The sequence below is a fragment of the Puma concolor genome, chromosome A1 (assembly GCF_028749965.1).
Source record: "Puma concolor isolate L17-30 chromosome A1, mPumCon1.1.hap2, whole genome shotgun sequence".
In the NCBI taxonomy this organism is placed as follows: domain Eukaryota; kingdom Metazoa; phylum Chordata; class Mammalia; order Carnivora; family Felidae; genus Puma; species Puma concolor.
The window spans coordinates 46,396,208-46,418,153 of NC_141667.1; the positions used below are offsets into that span (position 1 = coordinate 46,396,208).

Below are 21,946 nucleotides of genomic sequence, written 5' to 3' on the forward strand. Positions count from 1 at the left end.
GGTCATGATCTCATGGTTTGTGGAATAGAGCCCCACGTGGGGCTCTGCACTGACAGCATGGAACCTGCTTGAGATTCTCTCTCTTCCTCTCTCTCTCTTTGCCACTCCCCTGGCTGTGCAAACACATTCTCTCCTTCTCTGTCTCTCAAAATAAATAAACATTAAAAATAAATAAAATCTATGTATTTCATTTGAAAATCTAGGTTTCTGGCTTCTCTCTCATTTTTTATTTTCTTAAATTATGAAGTCTAACATACATACTCAAAGCAAAACTATATAGCTCAGTTATCACAAATTAACTCCAAGTAGCCACCACCCAGGTCAAGAAATTTAATGTTGCCAGCCCCCGGGGAGCTTTCTCTCACCCCTTTTCAACACTATATATAGTCCCACCAAAGAGATTCTCTGTTGACTCATCACCTCTTTGTTTTCCTTTATAGATTTTCCACCTAAGCACACATTCCTAAATGTCACAGTTTAATTTTGCCTACTCTCTGAAATTTATATAAAGGGAGTCATTAAGTATGATGTTGTGTGTGTGTATCTGTTTTCCTTTGCTCAGTATTACACTTATGGGATTCATCCATGATATTGCATATGGGTATATTTTACTCATTTTCATTTCTGTATAGGATTCTATTGTATGAATGTGTCACAATTCATCCATAATTCTACTGTTGATGGACATGTGGGCTCTTTACACTTTTGAATAATGACTCTATAAATACTCTTGTATATGTCTCTTGGTGCACATGTGCACGTATTTCTGTTGGATGTAAACCTAGCAATGATATGAGAATGTTCTGTTTCGATAGATACTGCCAAATAGTTTCCAAAGTGGCTGTACCAATTTACACTCCCACCATCAGTATGTGACAGTTCTCAATGCTCCAAATTCTCTCAAATGCTTGGGATTGTCAATTATTTTAATTTTAGCTCTTGTGGTGGGGGTGTAGTGATAACTCATTGTGATTTTAATTTGTTTTTCTCCTGATTATTTGTGAGGTTTAGCTTCATTTCATATGTTTATTGAAGTGTTGATATGCTTTTGAAAGTAGTAACAGTTCATGCCTTTTGCCCACTTTCCTACTGGGTCATCTGTGCTTTTCTTACTGATTTAGAGATGTTCTAGATGTGAACTCTTGGTCAAGTGTGTCTCTTGTAAATATCTTCCTTTATTTAGCTTATATTTTCAGTCTCTTAACAGTATCTCCTGATGTGAAGAACATAAATTGTTCATTTTAACGCAGTCCAATATACCAGTTTTTTTTTTTCTTTTATGGATAGATTTATATTCTGTTTAAGAAGACTTTTCTTACCCTGAGGTCATGGAGATATTCTCCTGTATTACCTTCTGGTGGCTTTATGTTTTCCCATTCACATTAACATTCCATCTGGAATTGATTTTTGCATATGGTGTGATATAGGGATCTAGAATCAATTTTTCCATATAGATATCCAACTGATGGCCTCATTTATTGAAAAGTTCATCCTTTCTCCACTGAGCTTAAGTGGCATCGTTGTCATAAATCACGTGACCAAGTACATGTAGTTCTGTTTCTGGTCTTTCTTTTCTATGCCATTGGTCTGTTTATGTATCTTAGGTCTTATATTTAACCTATCTTGATAGAAGGGATAGCAAGTCTATCCACCTTTTCTTCTTCAAAATTGTTTTGGATCTGTTGTTAGACCTTTACATTTTTATGTAAATTTTAAAATCAACATGTTAAATTATGAAAAAATATCTATAGGGGTGACATTTAATTGGGTTGGCATTTACCTTACATATCAGTTTGGGAGAAGTGATGAATTTAAATATCAAGTCTCTCAATCCAGTAACATAATATATTGCTCCATTTATTTAGATCTTATATTTCTTTCAGTAATGTTTTGTAGTTTTCAGTATAGAAACCTTGCACATCTTTTGATAGATTTATTTTCTAAGTATTTAATTTTTTTGATGTTATAAACAGTATCTTTAGCAATACTATGATTAGAGGCACCTGGGTGGCTCAGTCAGTTAAGTGTCCAACTCTTGGTTTTGGCTCAGGTCATGATCTCATGGTTTGTGAGTTCAAGCCCCACATCGGGCTCCGTGCTGACATGGTAGAGTCTGCTTGATGTTCTCTCTCTCCCTCTCTGTGTCCCTCTCCCTCCCCTGTTTGCATCCTGTCTCTCTCTCTCTCTCAAAATAAATAAGCTTTTTTAAAAAATGCTATAATTATTTGTTGCTGGCATATTGAAATAGAATCATATTTTATATTGATTTCATGTCCAGTGACCTTGCTCTGTTCATTGAGCAATTCTAATATTTTCCTGTACTGTTTTTTTGGTTTTCTATGAATATAGTCCTGTCAGCTGTGAATAGTGACAGAATTATTTTTTCCTTGCCACGTTGGTCATGATATTATCTCTTATAACCTGTTTACTAGTATTTTCTTTAAGATTTTTTACCTGGATTTGCAACAACATGAATGGAACTACAGAGTATTATGCTAAGCAACATAAGTCAGTCAGAAAAACAAATACCATATGATTTCACTCATCTGTGGAATTTAAGAAACAAAACAAACAAGCAATGGGGAAAAAAAAGAGAGAGAGGCAAACCAGGAAACAGACTCTTAATTATAGAGAATAAACTGATGGTTACCAGAGGGGAGGTAGGCAGGGGGATGGGTGAAATAGGTGATGGGAATTATTTCTCATGACGAGCACAAAGTAATGTATAGAATTGTTGAATCACTATGTTGTACACCTGAAACTAATATCACACTGTATGTTAACTAACTAGAATTTAAATAAAAGTAAAAAAATATATATTTTTCATCTTGATTATGAAATGAAGTACCTGTAATTTTCTTTTCATATCATGTCCATGTTCAATCCAATATCAAAGTTAGACTAACCTCAGAAGAGTAGGGAGTGTTTCCTTTTCCTATTTCCTGAAAGCATTTGTGTCAGGTGGGTGTTAATTATTCTGTAAGTGTTCAATAGAACTCTGAAGAGAGGTAAGCTGGGCCCAGAGTTTTCTTTGTGTAAAGCTTTAAATGTCTTTCATAGCTATGGCCCTAGTCAATTATGTTACTCTTCTTGTGTCAATTTCGGTAATTTATACTATGTTAGGAATTTGTCCATTTCATCTGTATTTTCAAATATGTTGTCATAAATTTGCTCATAATATCCTCTTTTTCATATCTGTAGGACTTGTAGTGATGTTACTTTTTATATTACTGACATAACTTGCTCGCTCTTGTACTTTCTCTAAGATTCTTTCCAGGGTTGGTTTTGACTTTGTTTTACTTTGTTTCCTTCTCTCTTGCCTTTAGTTTACAGGGTTGTTTTTTTTTTTCCTAACTTCTTGAAATGGTTGTGTAACTACTGAGTATTCTTTATAGCTTTTCTTATTTTCTAATATATGCATATTTAAAACCATAGATTCCCCTCTAACGGTAGGTTTTACTGTGTAATTCATTTCTTGCCTTCTTTCACATTTACTAATTTTTACATTTTTTCCACTTTTTACTCCTCTATTAATTTGGAAATTAGACATCCTTTAAATATTTTTGTGGTTACATTAGACCTTTAAACATTCATTCTTTACTTATCAAATGTTATTGTGTATTGGCATTTATATACTCTTCCCAGAGAGTGCAAAGACTTTGAACATTGTAGCTTTCTTTATTTTCTTGCCAAGGTACATGCCATTATTGCTACATATTTTTGTGTTTTTAAACTCAACAATATCTTATTGTTGCTATTTTATTCAGTCTGTATTTATTTATATTTCTCCATATGTTTATAATTTTTACTTTTTATTCTATTCTGTATCTCTGCTTCCATCTAGAATAATTTTCCTTACCCATGAATACTATCCTTTAATATTTCCACTACTGTGAGTCTGTTGTTAAGAAATATTTTTTCTTTTATTTGTAGAAAAAATGTCTTTTTTTTCACATTCTCTCTTGAAAAACGTCAGTGTTAGATATAGTCTATATTTGTAGTTATTTTCTCTCAGCATTTTAAAGATATAATTCAGTTGTTTCTTACAAAGAGTTGCATTGTTGACCGTTTTGCAGTAATCTGTCTCCTATTACTCTTTCAACTATGGATGCTTTTTCTTTTTTTAACTTTTTTTAGTGTTTATTTTTGAGAGACAGAGACAGAGCACGAGTGGGGGAGGAACAGAGAGGAAGGAGACACAGAAGCTGAAGCAGGCTCCAGGCTTTGAGCTGTCAGCACAGAGTCCGATGGGGGGCTCAAATTCACAAACAGTACCATCATGACCTGACCCAAGTCGAAAGCTTAACTGACTGAGCCACCCAGGTGTCCCTCAACTATTGATGCTTTTAAGAGTTTCTCTCTGTCTTTGGTTGTCAAGAATTTGACTGAGTTGTACCTAAGTGTAATTTATTTTAATTAACATTATTTGGGTACATTGGACTTTTTGATATTATGTCTTAATGTCTTTTATCATGTTTGGAAAACTCTTGCCAATGACTCTTAGAATTACTTCTATATACTTCCTTTCTTCCTTTTTCTCCTGATGACATTCTAGTTACTTATATGTTAGGGTTTGTCAATCCATCCACTATATCTCCCGCGTTATTTCCCGTATTTTCCATGCTCTTCTCTTTCTTTGCACTTTAATACTATTCATTTCCTTTGTTCTATTTTGAAGTTGACAAATTCTCTTTTAAGCTGCAGCCAATCTGCCATTATGCCTATTAAATTCTTGATGTCAGTCTCTGTCCTTTTCAAGGTTTGAATTTCCTTTTGATTATTTTACATTTTTTAGGAGTCTGACGAAATTATCAATCTTATATTTTAGCTCCAAGAAGATAGTAAGCATAGCTGATTATAAATATATGTCTGATTAATATCTTGAGCCCCTTTGGATTTGTCCCTATTGTCTCTTTTCTATTCATTTTTATCTATGTTATTTTATCTTCTGGTGTAACTGGTTATTTTTTATTATGTGCTAGACATTGTATTTGAGAATTTTCTGTAGAGACAATATGAGGCCCGGGGTAATGTTATCTTTCTATCTAATAGATACATATTTTCCTGTTGTACTAGCAATCCATTATCATTTTAATCCTGCTTCAGAGACTGAGATGATTTGAAGCTACACTGCAGTCCCTACAAGCACATGTCTATTTCCAGTTCATTTTTACTCCTTGGACAGCTCTTCTAGGTACCAAAATAAAGTGATTGTTTATCAGTCTTTTTTTATTGCCATTGTTTTTTGGTCCTGAACTCTAAACTCCAGCTTCTTATTTTTGTCTCTTCTTAGTTTAGCTGCTTCCTCTAGAATTGGTAAATGTCTCCAGGGAAAAAGTAGTTCCAAACACAAGACTTACCTCCCTGGCTTTCCTCCAGCCCTACATCCTGACTCTGTAATTCTTCACTCTCTTGTTAACTCATCCATATATTCAAGAAGATTTTTAAGTATTTTGTCCAGCTGCTCTAGTTGTCCTCCCTGGAAGTATTGGTCCAAATTATATAGTATCTCGTTGACACAAATGGAGATCTCTTGAATCTCTTGAATCTCTGTGCCTTCTCTTGAAAAATTAACAGATGTATCTACAATAGGCTGGAGCTGAGCCATGGTTTCCCTCCTTTATATGAGTCATACATTCTCCTACTCACCACAGTGTCCAGTGGGTAATTTATATTAGTCTAGTCACTGTTGGCATTTGGGATTGAGACTCTTTCCCTAAATCCTTTCTAAAGCAAAGTAGAAGATACTTTGAGTATCTTCTTAAAGAGTCTCAGTCTTAAAGAGTCTCAGTAAGGTACTACTTGACCTTCCCGGGCTTATTTCTTTTGCATATGGAATTATACAGTTGGTAAATTAAGTTAGGGTTTAAAAAAATTGGGGTGGGGGGAGGGAAGAGCTCCTAAAGGTTTTCTTTTTTCCTGCACATGAGCATGGAGGGGCAGAGAGAGAGAGAGAGAGAGAGAGAGAGAGAGAGAGAATCTCAAGCAGGTTCCACATGCAGGGATCAATCCAACAACCATGAAATTGTGACCTGAGCTGAAATCAAGAGTTGGAAACTTAACCGACTGAGCCACCCAGGCACCCCTGTAGGGTTGTTATCATTCTGCTCTCCATGTGCCTGGAATATCTGGAATGCCTAATGGGCCTAGAGCTACCCTGAGAGGACAGACTGCCAGATTGCACTGAGAGCTGGTATCTAGCCTCAGTCATGGTGTGAGACCAGGAGAGTATTGAATGGAGGACTGAAGACAGGATGAATTAGAAACAGATGGTGTATATCTCCCACTGGGTGTGGGGTCCACTTCCAGAGAAGCTGCCAGTATAAGGAGTGTTAATGTCCTCTAGGGTGCCCAGTGGGGTGAAAATAAAACCACAAAAGATGAGGTAGAAGATTCAATTCTCCCTGTCAGTGATCAGAAAATCTATCTGCTCAAGGACTAGAGGGTTTAGAATACGTCTTGTCAAAGTTTCACTGGCATGGGAGAAAAGCCTACAAAGACTTCCAGGTTCCCTGTGGAAGGTCAAAATATGTGGTCTTATTTTAAAAAATGAACTCCTGGGGCGCCTGGGTGGCGCAGTCGGTTAAGCGTCCGACTTCAGCCAGGTCATGATCTCGCGGTCTGTGAGTTCGAGCCCCGCGTCAGGCTCTGGGCTGATGGCTCGGAGCCTGGAGCCTGTTTCCGATTCTGTGTCTCCCTCTCTCTCTGCCCCTCCCCCGTTCATGCTCTGTCTCTCTCTGTCCCAAAAATAAATAAATGGTGAAAAAAAAAAAAATGAACTCCTGTCCTTTACTCAGTCTAATTCAGGGAAAATTTTCTGAGTATGGCTATTCTATGCAAAATAATCTGTGCCTTCAGGGAAATGGTGCTTTCTCTAATTGTGGTAGAGAGTGTAGTCTCCAGAGCTGGGCTCCCTGGATCCTAATCCCAATTCTGTGACCTTGGGCAAGTTATTACAATTCTCAGAGTTGTAATTTCCCCATCTATAAAATAGAAGTAATAGTGACATTCTCCTCAAAGTGCTATTGTAAGGATTTTAAAAAGTAATGCATAAAAAATACCTAGAATAGTGACTGGTACATAGAAGAATGCAAATAAAAGCTGCACGCCAGTCAGAGTGGCCAAAATGAACAAATCAGGAGACTATAGACGCTGGCGAGGATGTGGAGAAATGGGAACCCTCTTGCGCTGTTGGTGGGAATGAAAACTGGTGCAGCTGCTCTGGAAAACAGTGTGGAGGTTCCTCAAAAAACTAAAAATAGATCTACCCTATGACCCAGCAATAGCACTGCTAGGAATTTACCCAAGGGATACAGGAATGCTGATGCATAGGGACACTTGTACCCCAATGTTTATAGCAGCACTTTCAACAATAGCCAAATTATGGAAAGAGACTAAATGTCCATCAGCTGACGAATGGATAAAGAAATTGTGGTTATATACACAATGGAATACTACGTGGCAATGAGAAAGAATGAAATATGGCCTTTTGTAGCAACGTGGATGGAACTGGAGAGTGTTAATGCTAAGTGAAATAAGTCATACAGAGAAAGACAGATACCATATGTTTTCACTCTTATGTGGATCCTGAGAAACTTAACAGAAGACCATGGGGGAGGGGAAGGGAAAAAAAAAAAAAGTTAGAGAGGGAGGGAGCCAAACCATAAAAGACTCTTAAAAACTGAGAACAATCCAAGGGTTGATGGGGCATGGGAGGAAGTGGGGGTGATGGGTGATGGGTATTGAGGAGGGCACCTGTTGGGATGAGCACTGGATGTTGTATAGAAACCAATTTGACAATAAATTTCATATTAATAAAAAAAATTTTAAAAAGAAATGCAAAAAAAAAGCTGCTGTAGATAATTGTCTTATTAGTATAATTATTTAACAATATTTAACATATTAAGTCTCTCAGAGCTCTCATTTCTTATCTCTGTTCTACACCCTTTCATTTAAAGTCCTAAACAGGATAACTTCGCAAGACTTTTTCTTTCTTGGTTGGAGGCAAGGGCTATATTGGGGATTTGGAGTGCCTCTGTCTGACCCTGCTTTGTTTGGGACTCAAAAATCTCCACTGTTCTGTGAGATTTGATTGATTGAGGTTTGGCTCTCCCAAGCAATGAGCATTCCTGTGGCTAAAAGGGCTTCCAGCTAGACATTTCTGCAACCATAATCCAATTCTCAATTTTTTTTTCAGTGTAAAGCAGAGGTGGAAAACTGATTACCCAGTGGTGACTCCAACTTACAGATGTGTGATGGTTCTCGCAGAGATTTACAATAAAAGTTCTAGGTAGCTTTTAAAAAAATCATAGGATTGCACATAAGAATCCAGATCCTTAGCTTTTTTAAAAAAGAAAAATAGGAAGATCTGGACCTGCTTTTCACTTGACAAAGTTTGGCTAAAGCTGAGTGAGCACTGGCAGGGAGAAAAGTGTTCTCTCATCTGCCCATTTGTTCATTTATGCTTCCTGCTGGGCCCTGGAGCTTACAACTGAGGGAAGCAGTGTGCTTCTCCAGAAAAGATGCCAGACCAGATCCTAAGAGCCGTGAGCCTGTAGTCATGACTGTGCTTTTAACTCATTGTGTGACCTTGGTGGAGTCACTCCCCCTGCCTGAGTCTTAGTTTCTCATCTGCAAACTTGGGAGAATGATCTCGTCTGCCTCTCAGTGATTTGGGGATGAGCTAAAATGGGAGAATGTGGGTCCTTGACTACCAGTTGCAGAAAAGTAAGGAATTATTGCTATTATCCGTCATTTGCACTTCAGTAAGCATGAATGATTCCGGGACAAGTTCTGATGGACAAAAATCCTCGAATGCACAGGAGTGCTGGGAATGAACGTGGAGAGGGGACTCCATGATAAGAAAAGCACACAAGATAGACACAGCAGTGAACTTCAGGAATCTGCAGTCTTTCTGAGGGGGCTTTGGGAACAGGAGAATTTGAAGAGGGTATTAACCAGCTCCATTTTATGGATAAGAAAATTGGGGCCCAAATGGAACGTGGACCTGTATATCAATTCTAGCTACCTGTGCCTTTGTACGTGTTCCTTAACCTCTCCGAGCCTCTGTTTCCTCATGCATAAAATAGTGTTCGACTCTATCTTACCATGCACTGTGAAGATTCAGTGGAATAATGTGCTTTCAGTACCTAAAACATATTGTAAATGTCTATTAAATGGCAGCCGCTATTATTAATTCAATCAAGCGTATGCTAATTGAACCACTGGCAAATCAGGAAGTAGTTGAGAGAATAAGACATACTGCCAGTGGCTGTTTCCTTACCAGAAAAGAACTTTTCCTGAACCATACGGGGCTTCTTCTACTTCTCCTTGCATCGAGGGAACGTCACCAGTATTCTTCCCAGCATTTGCTGCTAGGTTCATATGATACACAACCCTAGAGACCCGTATCAGTAAATTCTGACAGCCAGAGGTGGTATTAGCATTATAAAGTGTTTGCAGAATAGGACTAGTGTGCTTCCCCTTCATAAATCCTTAAATTATACCCCTACTCAGCCAGGAAGGAGAAATATGGGCCAAAAGAACACTTACTTCTTTTTGCTTTTCACTACCTTGCCTACTTCTTTGCACCACCGCATCTGAATATTAAGGCAAGAAGTGCTCAAGTTCCTCTGGGCTCCGGAAGGTTTGAACAAATTAGCATTCTTGGAGTCAGCCCTTCTTTTTGGACTAAACTCCCTTTTCTTTTCCTCTCAGTAAAATTTCCTGTTCTGGAGAGTACTTTCTCTGCCACGCCTTTCCTAATGTAATTCTGTTTGATTTCCAGCGAGCAGCTCCTGAAAGGAGCCGCTGAACCATGCCTCGGCAGGCGTTTCAATGCCTGAACACCAGCTTTCCAGCAGACGCTGTTCCAGATGCATCTTTATATCCAGTAATCGTGCATTTAACCAAAATGAATGACACAGCATTTTTCTTCCTCTCTGTTTCCAGCCCATTAGACTTATTTGTCACCCATGGAAAAGCTCCCCCAGTTTGGGCTCCTGCCAAATCAGTGAACGTACAAATACATGCATCAAAGACACCTACACACACACACACACATGGATGTAATAGATACCTAGTCTGCATCTCTGCACCGAGCATTTAACATTGCATTTCTCGACTTTATGTTTCTTCTGAAGTTGTAGTCAGCTGCTTCTTTCCTTATTTCTTACCTCCCTGTCTCCCTCTTTCTTCCCTTTTCTACCTCTACTTTTTTTTTCTCTACTTTTCCCAGAAACCACCTTTCTGTTGTTGTTGTTGTTGTTGTTGTTGTTGTTGTTGTTGTCAGTCACCACAGAATCTTATGTTGTTTAGTCTTAAAGGAGCTTGAGATAATTTTTTGAGTTTATTTATTTATTCAGAGAGAGGGCGGGGAGGGGCAGAGAGAGAGGAGAGAGAGAATCCCAAGCAGGCTCCATGCTCAGTGCAAAGCCTGATGTGGGGCTTGATCTCACAACCATGAGATCATAACCTGAGCCAAAACCAAGGGTTGGGTCTTAACCAACTGAGCCACCCAGATGCCCCGGGATGATTTTTTGTATAATTCTCTCACCTCAGGTTTGGGAAATCTGTGTGCCAGAAAGGAAACCATGCACCATGGGTAGTTTTCCTTTGCCCTTAGGAAAATTCTCAAACTCCACTGCGTGGCTTGGACCCTGCCTGTTGCCTCAGCGTCCTCTCTACCTCAGCCTCTACCTGTAACCACAAAGGCCCTTCAGTCTCTGTCTTAGGGCCTTTACACATGCTTTTCTCTCTTCCTGGACAGTCCTTCACACATAGCATACACCCCTTCTTCAGTACTTCACCTCCTGTCTATTCTTTAAGTCTCAGACCACACACTATACCCTGTTCATTTCCTCCTGGTATTTATCACAATTTTTAATTATGTATTTATTTGAGAAGTCAGTTCCTAATGTCTCTTCATCTAATAGAAGCAAGATCTCTAAGGATAAACACCATGTCCTTGCCCCCACACCCTATTTCCTCAGTGCTATATACAGCATCTGGCATTTGAGAGTAACAATAGATGTTAACAATAAGGTAATAGCATCTAACATTTATTGAGAACTTACTAGTTTAAGGTATGCTGTTCTAAGATTTTTTTACCTGTATTTTTACATGTATTTAATACTTACAACCATCCTGTGAGGTGGATGTGATTATTATCCCCATTTTGCAGATCAGAAAACTGAGTGGTCAAGTCAGTCACCCATGATTATATGGCTGAAAAGTAGCAGAGCTAGTTTCTAACTTAGGCATTCTGACTCCAGCACCTGAGCCCTCGACCAGAACATGCTGGGCCTCTATTAAGCGCTCCATTAATACTCATCGAAAGAATAAATGAAAAAACATATCAAAATTGATTACTTGCACAACTGAGGTTACAACTTCAGTTGTTTGACTGATAATCCACCCCCCTCTCTATGCAGACAGACAGCCTCTCAGGTACCAGCAGAAGGCAGTTAAAAGAAAGAAGCAGATTAACAAATTGGTCTATTGCTGATAAGGACCATGGTGGCGGGGGGAGCTGTGATGTGAATTGTGGAGTGAAGTGCAAATCATCATTTTCAATTCAGGCAAGACCCAGTAGCAGGTGGAAAAACACTAAATTGGTTGAAGGGTTCTTAAGATAAGGAATCAGGTTCTTCAGAAACATCAAGTGGAATTACAGTTATTATCACTAACAAGTCAGGTGATTCTTATGCTTTGGATGGTATTTTCCAAACCTGATTTCACGATATAAGTAACCATCAATTTTATGGAACTGCTGGTCAGAATTTTAGGATGAGAGCTCCAGGAATGTGCTTTTTTCATTCTTGTATCCACAGCATGAAGGACAGAGACAGGCACATAGTAAGTGCTCAATAAATATGTTTAATGAATTAATGGAAAAATGTATACAAACAAATCTGTCAGCAGGAGCTTACTGAATACCTGTTAGTAAATCTGTGTAGTTTAAGCCACGGTGAGAAACACAAAGAAAAATAGTCAGATTCCTATTTATAGAGAGGTCATAATCTAGGTGGACCTACTAACCATTATCACGGTCAAAAAGTACCACCATCATTGGAGATTTGGTTGGTCTAGCTGCTGTGGTATGTCCCTTTATATATCATTAGGTCATTTTCATACTTGCAACAATCTTAAGTGATGGCACTACTACTAATCTCCATCCCCAGATGTAGAAACTGAGATTTGGAGATACTAATTCCTTTCCCAAGGTCACAAAGCCAGGAACTGATGGATCTAGGATTTGAACTCACATCTCTCTGACTCTGGAATCAACCATGCCAAATGTACTCCTCCCTTTATTTCCAGATCATCGTCTATGGGTGAGAGGCGTGGTGAGACTAAAAAGTTCGCATTTGCTGCTTACCTGAGTCTGGGATATTTCCATTCTTCCCCTCCACAATCCTATTTGTTATGTAGGTCCTAGATTCACTAACACTTTCCCCTGGAAGGCTTCTCAAGCACTTAACAACTGGGTTAGCTATTCCCCCCTTTATGCTCTCTTTGGAACTCTTCCTGACTCCTGTTCATAATGCTTCTTACCCCACATTCTAATCACTTATGTTTCCCACATACTCATCTCTGAGTTCCTCCAGGATAGCAATCTAGCCTCCCAGGGCCTAGCACAGTGCCTGGCATGTAGTATGTCATTTAATAAAAACGTATGGATGGATGAATTTTAGGTAGATATTGCCATCATATGGGTCCAAGTAATATACAGCAGCAGCATTCAAAGGGAGGAGTACATTCCTGGGCACTAATTGAAGCCTAAGGGCAAAGGATTTCTGAAAAGTTGGGTAGGACATGCAGGCAGTGCCACAGGGCGCTATAGTAGTTGTAATAGCCCTTGGTGGATGAGTGGAGGGCCACATGTGGTACCCGAATTGGCAAAGCAGCCAGGAAACTCCTGCTGAGGGTACTGTTATTCATGGTGCTCCATGCTCCCCCTGCCCCATCCTCAAGGATTTGTAGGCACAAGGGCAGGAGAGACTCGAGCAATGGCCCATCGTGGTGATGAAGCTGAGCCCAGAGCTACACATACAGCTAATTGTATCAAAATGGGGAAGAAAAGCAATCGGAAGGAAATTCAAACCACCACACTTACTGATTGAAATACGCTGTATTGTTTAGACAAAGAACAAAAGGTTTGAGGAACTTCTTATCCTGCTAATTTGTGATGGAGGAAGAACAAGGGCCATGGAAGGCAACATTTTACTCGGAATTACCTAAAGTGGAACTTCATGCCCACTTGAATGAACTCATTGGTTCTAACACCATGAAGAAATTAATAGCCAAAAAGCCCAGGTCTTAAAATCCACGATCCTGTCATTAGAGGAATGTTTCCAGATAGTTCAAATTACTCATCAGCTTGCTACTAACCATGAAGATATGCTCATGGTTACAAAAGATGTCATTAAAGAATTTTTAGAGGATGGTGTCAGGTACATGGAGCTAAGGAACACACCAAGAGAAAATGCTGCAGGCCTAGGAACACTTTCATAGAATCTGTACTGGAGGGTGTAAATTGTCCAACAAGAAAACTTAATACGTTGATGGCAAGTATTTGATAGCAATAGGCAGACAAGGTTGGCCCGTTGGTAGCCAAGGAGACTGTTAAACTTGATGAAGAGTTGTACCTTTCTACTAAGGTTATAGTTCTTGACCCTGCCCTCAGTGGAAACCCTACCACAGGACAAGCTAAAGACTTCCTGGAACCTCTTTTAGAAGCTAAAAAAGTAGGGGCGCCTGGGTGGCGCAGTCGGTTAAGCGTCCGACTTCAGCCAGGTCGCGATCTCACGGTCCGTGAGTTCGAGCCCCGCGTCAGGCTCTGGGCTGATGGCTCAGAGCCTGGAGCCTGTTTCCGATTCTGTGTCTCCCTCTCTCTCTGCCCCTGCCCCGTTCATGCTCTGTCTCTCTCTGTCCCAAAAATAAATAAACGTTGAAAAAAAAAAAAAATTAAAAAAAAAAAAAAAAAAAAAAGAAGCTAAAAAAGTATGTCTGACATTAGCATTACGTTTTTCAGAGATTCTACCTCCCCCACCCCCAAAAAGCCACTCACAAGTACTCCTGTACTTGCTTCCTGAACAGAATCTGGCACTGGACTTTTCTTAACTGCTCTGAAGGAGGATCCCTGGATCTGGTGGCCTTTTGAGGCAACACTCAATGCCTTTGGGTAAAGGTTAGGACTTCAGGTCCTGCAGACAACCTTCTGTCTCTCCTTCCTGCAACTTCCAAGTTGCCACCCATTTGTAGGGAACAGTACTGTCTTAAAAATGTAAAAATCATTTAGAAATTGTTATAAAAAGTTGAATTGAAGGCCATGTGATTATTAAGCTTCCTATCCCTGAATGTTTGGACTGTGTGAAACTAGCCAAGTTATTTATGCTGCCTACACCAACATTTTAATCCATACTTTTGAAATGACGTAAATTAGAATGTTGGGAATTCCAAATGAGGTAATACATTAGGAATTCAGCAAACAGCTCTGTTCTTTGTACCTATTCAGTTGTTTATCACGGCCACTGCTGTTTATGCTGCTACTTGTCTTCTAGTATTATCATTAGGGAAAGTTGGGAGAGTAAAGCATTTCAGACAGAAGGACACTTCTTAGTAAAAGCATAGAGATATGAAGAAATTTCCTGCCCTCATATATAAAGACTATTCCTGGTATTCGTAAGAAAGGCTATAGATATTTAGCACATTGAGAAAGATTCCTCTGAGCCAAGCAATCAAATGCTCAGAAAATTAGAGAGCCAGTGACGTCACACTCCATTCCTAAATTTTAAGAGATAAATGTCCAAATGAAGAGTCCAGGGTGTGTCAGAGTCTAGTATATGCATCTTTTCCACTAAATATACAGCTGGGGTTCTGTAACATGGCTGCCATTTTGTTCTCAGGAAGTGGCTAAATCAGCCATTTGGTCCTTGGGAATATTGGCTTCTCTTCTTCTCTCTGGGGAAGAGTGCTGTGTTATTAGCCATCTCTTTTATCTAGAAGTAGGACAACAATTTTGGCTCTGTCTGGTCATCTAGTCTCTTCTAAGGTGTCCTGAGTGGAAATGAGAAAAGGTGGTATTTGGTCCTTGTGCTGGGATTAAGAAGAGTGGATGTGCTGGTATATATGATCCCCGAATTGTTTTCCTGAGCCACCTCCTTTCAATCTGTAAGATCTTATAGAAGTCACCACCTAAAGTATACTTAAGAGTAGGTCATGCCCTCATCTCATTCCTGTAGTGGGTCTCCATGACCAATTAAAATTACTATCCTTCTCTTTATGTCTATTATTTGAGTTTACCCTTTCTTTTTGTTTTTTGTTTGTTTGTTTTGCTTTTTTTTTATTTTTTGGTTTTTGTTTGCCTTAAGTCCTTTTGATACGCTGTACATTCTTATCACGCTAAACCACTGGCACCCCCCAAAAGGTCAAAAGGTCACATGTATACTCTGTTTTTGGCCTAATTTTCCTCAAACTGTTTTCTTCCACTTAGAACACCCACATCCTATTATGACTCTCCAGACCCATCTTGATAGATGTAGTAACAACCAGAAGATAACACAGGATTATGTGGTTTCTTGTGTATTGAATCTTTTTTCCCCAGAGATAACCTGTTTGCGTAGCAATTTGGTTTAATTTTGTCACTTTAGCAAGAGTGGAAGTAGATGGCCTAGAAATCTCTGTGGGGCTGGGATGGAGAGTGTGATAGATGGAATCTAGGGTCTAAACTGTCTAGATAAGAAGATTACAACTTCTGGAGGTAGTTTGCACTTTATCCTATGTGCATCCCCACTTGCCCAGCTTCCAGATTTTAAACGACCATGTAATTCTGGAAGACTTCTAATATATAAAGGTGGAATAAAGCCAGATGAAAGAATCGCATCCCTCTTGCATCCTGCAGGCAAATGCATGTTGACTGTAAAACTGTGTAAATGTAAGTTAAGTAATTTCACAGTCTTGGTCATTGAACTTGTTAACAGCAGCAGACAAGAAAAGTAGCAGGTGAGTGTGGAGTGAGCAGGGGCTGCTGACAAAGGGAGGAGTGACAGCAGACGAGGAGGGAGGGCCCAGCGGAGACTATGTGCTCAACGAGTATGAAGCTGTCTGGTGACCAAAACGAACAAACAAAACCAAAACACCTTACTACTTCGGGAGTCCTTAAGTTATCACTCACACCAATGCTTATGGCTTTCAATAAGAAACCAGGTATCATATGCCTATTATGTGTCAGATCCCATTCTAGGAAATCAAGGGGAGTTCTCTAAAAAGTATAAAATACAGTGCCTAGCTCTGAAAATATTTACCATCTGCAACACTACCACATCGGCCAAGGTGACGTTGTATATGTTCAGTTCTTTTTACAAATGCAGGGGCATATGTAGAACCCAGTAGGAAGTTTTTCTATTCAAAACATTTAAAATTATGTAGCCACTTACAAAATAAAATTGTTCCCTACTTTCTCCAAGATACCATTTCCTGACAATGCTAGTAATGGAGACATTTCAGAATAATGACTTCATAAGGTTCACACAGCTGTGTCTCTGCCAACTTGAATAACACACAATCACGACCTCACTTAGTCCGGGGGCAGATCTTAACAGCTTGATAGGACTATGGTCAGAAATGTAGTTTGGCTAAACGGTTTTCCCACTTTATTGGCTAAACTGTTTTCCCACTCTACTGTTAACTTATTTAATGAAAGGGAGTGTCTCGTTAAAGGTGCATAGTTTTCCTGAGAGTCCACAGGGACTCCATGAGGCCATGGCACCTACGGGACATTAGACAAAAAAAAAAAAGAGTTGAGTCTTGAGCTAGATCGGGAACCCCCAAATTCATCCTGTACTTAAGTCATTTTGAACACTGGTTTATTCCATCAATCCAGTCATTTAGAGTTGAGGAAGATCTTTCTTTTTCCAAAAGGCTGAGTTAGGGCATTTTCCCTGGGGATAGACCTCCTTTATAATCAGGCAGTGACATAGCCCATGGTACAGGGGGAGAGATGGATTACTGCCCCTATATTATGTAATGTATTGGTGAGGGTAAGCATAGTGGGAGTCTTATAAAAGCAGCAGGCAGAACCAGGGCCAACCATCCATGTTAAATGGAAAAAAGAATGTGTGTGTTTATCCCACTGTCTACCAAATTTATTTTCGGAAAAATACAATGAGAGCAGAAGAAAATGAAGAGTAGGAAATGCTACAACTGCTGGGCCCTTCTGGCTTAAAATCTGAGCGAGATCAGGAAAAATATGGCTAAAATGCTGAGTTTGGAGTCAGGAAAAGTAAGTTCAAATATTGGTGTTGCTGCCATACCCTCAACTATTTGACCTCAAGGACAAATTTCCCCTTCCCAGAGCATCTGCCTCTTTCCTATGACAGAAGGAATTAGATGAAGCCTCTGTGTAGAGGTCCTTTTACTCCTGGCATTCTAGGGTTCAATAGTAATCTAAAACAAGGACCTTCTTTTTAATGTATAACATACAATGAAGTGTATACAGTGAAGTGACCTATAAATTCTGCTGAACTTTAAAACTTTTTTTAATGTTTTTATTTATTTTTGAAAGACAGAGAGAAACAGCACGAGTGGGGGAGGAGCAGAGAGAGAGGGAGACACAGAATCTGAAGCAGGCTCCAGGCTCTGAGCTGTCAGCACAGATCCCGATGCGGGGCTCAAACTCGTGCACTGTGAGATCATGACCTGAGCCGAAGTCAGACGCTTAGCCAACTGAGCCATCCAGGCGCCCCTAAATTCTGCTTAACTTTAAATGTTAATTAGATGCAAATACACAATGAAAAAGTAGGGTGAAAGTCATTCCTCTCTGTAGATTAGGAAGTACAATATGATTCCTTTGTAGTGGGAAGAATGAATCTTATACAGGCTGAAGCAAGCATTAAAAAATGTAGGGAAAACTAGACACTACTGTAGTCTGGGCTTTCTTCCCTTTGGTGAGATTTTTCTTTTCTATTTTTGTACCCATGGTTAAGGGACAAATGTCTACATGGAGCTATGACGTAAGCATATAGGAACATCATATCATGTGAACACAGTCATAAGTAATGGTATCATCTAATAGATTTATATGATCTAGAGGACATGAGTATATATGGTTTCCAGTCAACCATATTATCTATCTGTTCTGAGAGAAAGGAAGACTTATCCAATTGTTACATATGAACATGAACTGCAAAAATAGTCCAGGAGCCAAGGAATTTGTGCTCACTGGGTGCCACAACTTGTGTTAGCACTTGACATATTTTCCTTCTTTTAATCCATAGACTAGAAGCTCCCTTTCAGTATATAGTTTTTAAACATTATTTGCTCTTCTGATTCCTGTTTGTAAAGTGAGGAAATTTAATCTTGGAGAGGTTAAGCAAGGTCTTATAGCCAGTAAATAGTACAAGCTGAGAATGAAAGCTTCTCTGACTCCAAGGCCAGCTCCCTGCCACAGTACCACATTACCTTCTGGAAGTCCTACTTCCCACTTTACTTCTGCCTTTATTTGTCTCTGGTACCTGAAACAAATCACTAGAGTTCTTGAATCTCAGTTTTTCATCCATTAAAAATCACAAAAACCAACCAACCAAAGTGGAATGTACAGCCTCTGCTCTTCTTCCATGGTTGGTGGGTGATCTTTACAGGACTACAGTTAGTTCAGTGGGATTGGTGTCTCTTGCAGTCATGAAACATGGTGACCTTGGACTTTAATTGGTCCTTGTACAACCGGAAGCTATATGTAAATTGTATCATATGTTTGCACATTTGTATTGTATTAGAAGAGTCCAAAGCTTTCCTGAGGCTACCAATGAAATCTGTATCCCCAAGGGCCTCAGAACCTTCTGATTAGAAGTTCTCCTTATGATGTCTTCTAACTCAAAGCATCTGTAACAATCCAAAATAAATTAAGATTTAGTACATGAAGGGAGGCCAAAGGCAGAACTGACACTTGCATCAGAGACTATGGGGTATCATGGGTAGGGACCTGGGTCCTGGTTTACTCTGACTTGTCATCTAAAGAGAGATGCTATTTCCTGTCTGCCTCCCCCCCAGTGCAGTAACTGTAAGAATCAGATGTGATAATATGGATGAAAACACTCTGAAAAAATATAAAGTATGCTGCAAACTTATGATATCAACTGCAAGATATTAAAGTATCAAGTCATTTTACTAGTTGTCAACTGAGAAAGGAGGACAATTGCGAGCTCCATCAGCAAAATTTAGACACCCTGCTTGTTCATCCTTCATCAAGGTCCTGCACCTGACACTTATGTGTCAATTTCCTTGATTTTAATAAGAATTGGTTGCAAATACAGCTTACAGGATTCAAATGGAGATCATCACCAGTCTGGGAGCTGATGAAAGAACTTAAACTTTATACTCTAGACAAGAGTGTTTGTCTTTTATCTCCTGTCTTCCATTAGTCAGCGATTCTCAAAGAATGGTCCAGGACCAGCCACAGAGTATCATCTGAGAACAAGATAGAAATGCATATTCTCAAGCCCTACCCCAGAATCAGAAATTCTGAGGGGGAGCCCAACAGTCTGCATCTTAACAAACCCTCTAGGGAAATCAAATGCACTGTATGCTCAAGTTTGAGAACCATAGCCATAAGCGATTATCCCAGGACAGACCTCCCGGGCTAATATTTTGGCCATGGGTACTCAAAAGAGAATGGCAGGACTCCAGTAACATGGGAGTATCTAGCAAAGGCCTGTTGGGGGCTGGAATTGGCAAAGGTTGGGCTGGCAGGCATGGCCCAAAACATGATCAGATAGGCCTGTTATGTATAAGGCTCCATGTTAAGTTTTATGGGGACTGAGAAAGAAGAAAGTGGCCCTGTTTCAAGGAATGCAGCTCTCTCAAGATGCAGGAAGTATTGATACCTTTGGTACCCTTGGCAGTTGAAGAGTGATAATGATCCAAAATTAAACCATACATATGTAACAGTTAGCTCCATGGTAAACTTTCTTCTCTGAGCCTCAAATTATGGAACGTAACAAAAAATATGAGACGAGCTAATGTTTATTGAGCATTTGTCATATTCTTAGCACTGTTTTAAGTGATTTTGATGTGTTAATGGTACCCCCTATTTTTAGCTATTTACTGTACCAAGCCTTTTGCCAGGCTCTGAAAATATAACTGTGAAATGTAACTGCCCTTGAGGAGCTCACTCGCCAACGGGGAGAATTAGAAGGAAGGGGCCCATCACTGCTCCAGTGGGAAGGACTATGAAGAACAAGCTCAGGGTGTTTTCTGAGGCCTAGGTGAGGCCTTCAGTGAATAGAGGTTTTTCAGAGGAGGAAATGCATAAATGTAGGCCTCCAAAGGATGAGAGGAAACACTCTGCAGTGGGGAAAACTGAGATTTAGGGCACTTGGACAACTGTTCTCCGAGTCACATAGCAAGTAAGTGGCAGCGTTGGGACTTGAATTCAGGTCAGTCCAATTCCAAAGCCCTTCCTTTTAACCATTAAGTCTAGGCCAGAAAATAGGTTTTATCAAACCTGTGAATTCTGATAAATCAGTAGTGGCTTCCAGGAATGCTGATGATGGGAACTCTGAGGCCTTGACTGGGCTGCAATGGAAGGAATGCCATGATCAATTAGTGATGTCTGCCCTGGGTGCAGAAGAGGAGAGTATGTGTGTCATGCATTTGCTGACCCTGCACTGCAGAGTGCTGCCTCCAGGACTTAGCACAAAGAGGGACAGACCTGCAGAGCTGGTTCTTATTCATGTCAGATTGTCTCTGACTTCAAGGAACTTATAGCTCAACAGCGTCAGCGGGGGCTTATTATATGTTACTAGGAGGTACTAAGTGACAGCTCAGGATGTTCTGAGCTGATGGAGCATTCAGTCATACAGGGAATAAAGTTTCTTTCTTTCTTTCTTTCTTTCTTTCTTTCTTTCTTTCTTTCTTTCTTTCTTTTTTAAGTGAAGACACTGATTAAGTGTAAGGGTGAAAAACAAACAGCAATAAAGAGCGATCAATCTTATTAATCCACTAAACTTCAAAATTTGTAGGCCAATTCCATTTTCATGCTTTACCATTGTTACTTCCATCAACATGGAGGCCGTTGAGATAACAGAAAATGGCATTGTTTGCAAGTAATGGGATCCATACTGTCAAGTCAGCTCCCTGGTGCCCAGGGGAAATTTAAATTTAGAAATGCCACTCAAAACATATGCATTCAACATACCTAATGGCTCATCTTTGGAGCAGTATGGAAGTTGATACTAATCACAGGGACTGAGAAGGTGACTCTTTAAGGCAAAGATTATAATAAGTTAGTGCCAGTTTGCTTCATACATGGTTTATGGTGTCAGTAAGATAGTGGGCGAACTCTCTGAAAGCTAATCACATCACGTGTCTCCAGTGTGTCTGTTAAACCAATGTATGGATTGAAATAATGACAACTAGTTTTAACAATCTAGAGGAAACAAAGGGGTACGTACCATCAGGTCAGTCAATAGTTAGAAATGACTTCCAGATCAATTTCTTTTGCACAAAGTCTTTTTTTTTTTTTACTTCTCCCAGGCTCACCTGCATGACTGTTACAAGCACTTTTTATCCCTGACATTAAAAATGTTTTAAAAATGACTCATGTATTGGATAGAGAGCAAAAGGAGAAGATGACTTCCCTCAAAATCCCAAGGTCAGAACTGTTTGCCCTCTGGGCATTCCCCCCCCAGGAAGGCTGTGTTGTGAACAATTACCTGTCACTAACCGGGACTTGGCAAGCCAACGTGCCCCCTTTTTCTGAGGCTCACTTGGTGGTTACGGGTGCCCGTGGGCGTCATCGTCTGAACGAGCCAGAGGTGAGGATGTAAGCCTCAGTAGACCCCACTCCAGGGCTATGCCTGCTTATTGTGCTCCTGCAAAGCCCCACTGTCCTCAGAACTAGCTTCTTACCACCCCCCTCCCTCAAGGCATTTACATCAGAGATGAT

At 39.8% G+C, this 21,946-nt stretch overlaps 1 protein-coding gene and 1 pseudogene across 2 annotated transcripts in view; both read left to right on the forward strand.

The window, feature by feature from the left end:
* GRIA1 (glutamate ionotropic receptor AMPA type subunit 1) overlaps window positions 1-21,946 on the forward strand; it is a 308,770-nt gene that overhangs the window by 115,200 nt on the left and 171,624 nt on the right. The gene's annotated exons all lie outside the window — the stretch shown is intronic.
* On the forward strand, window positions 13,190-14,196 carry LOC112861641 (N6-Methyl-AMP deaminase-like; annotated as a pseudogene).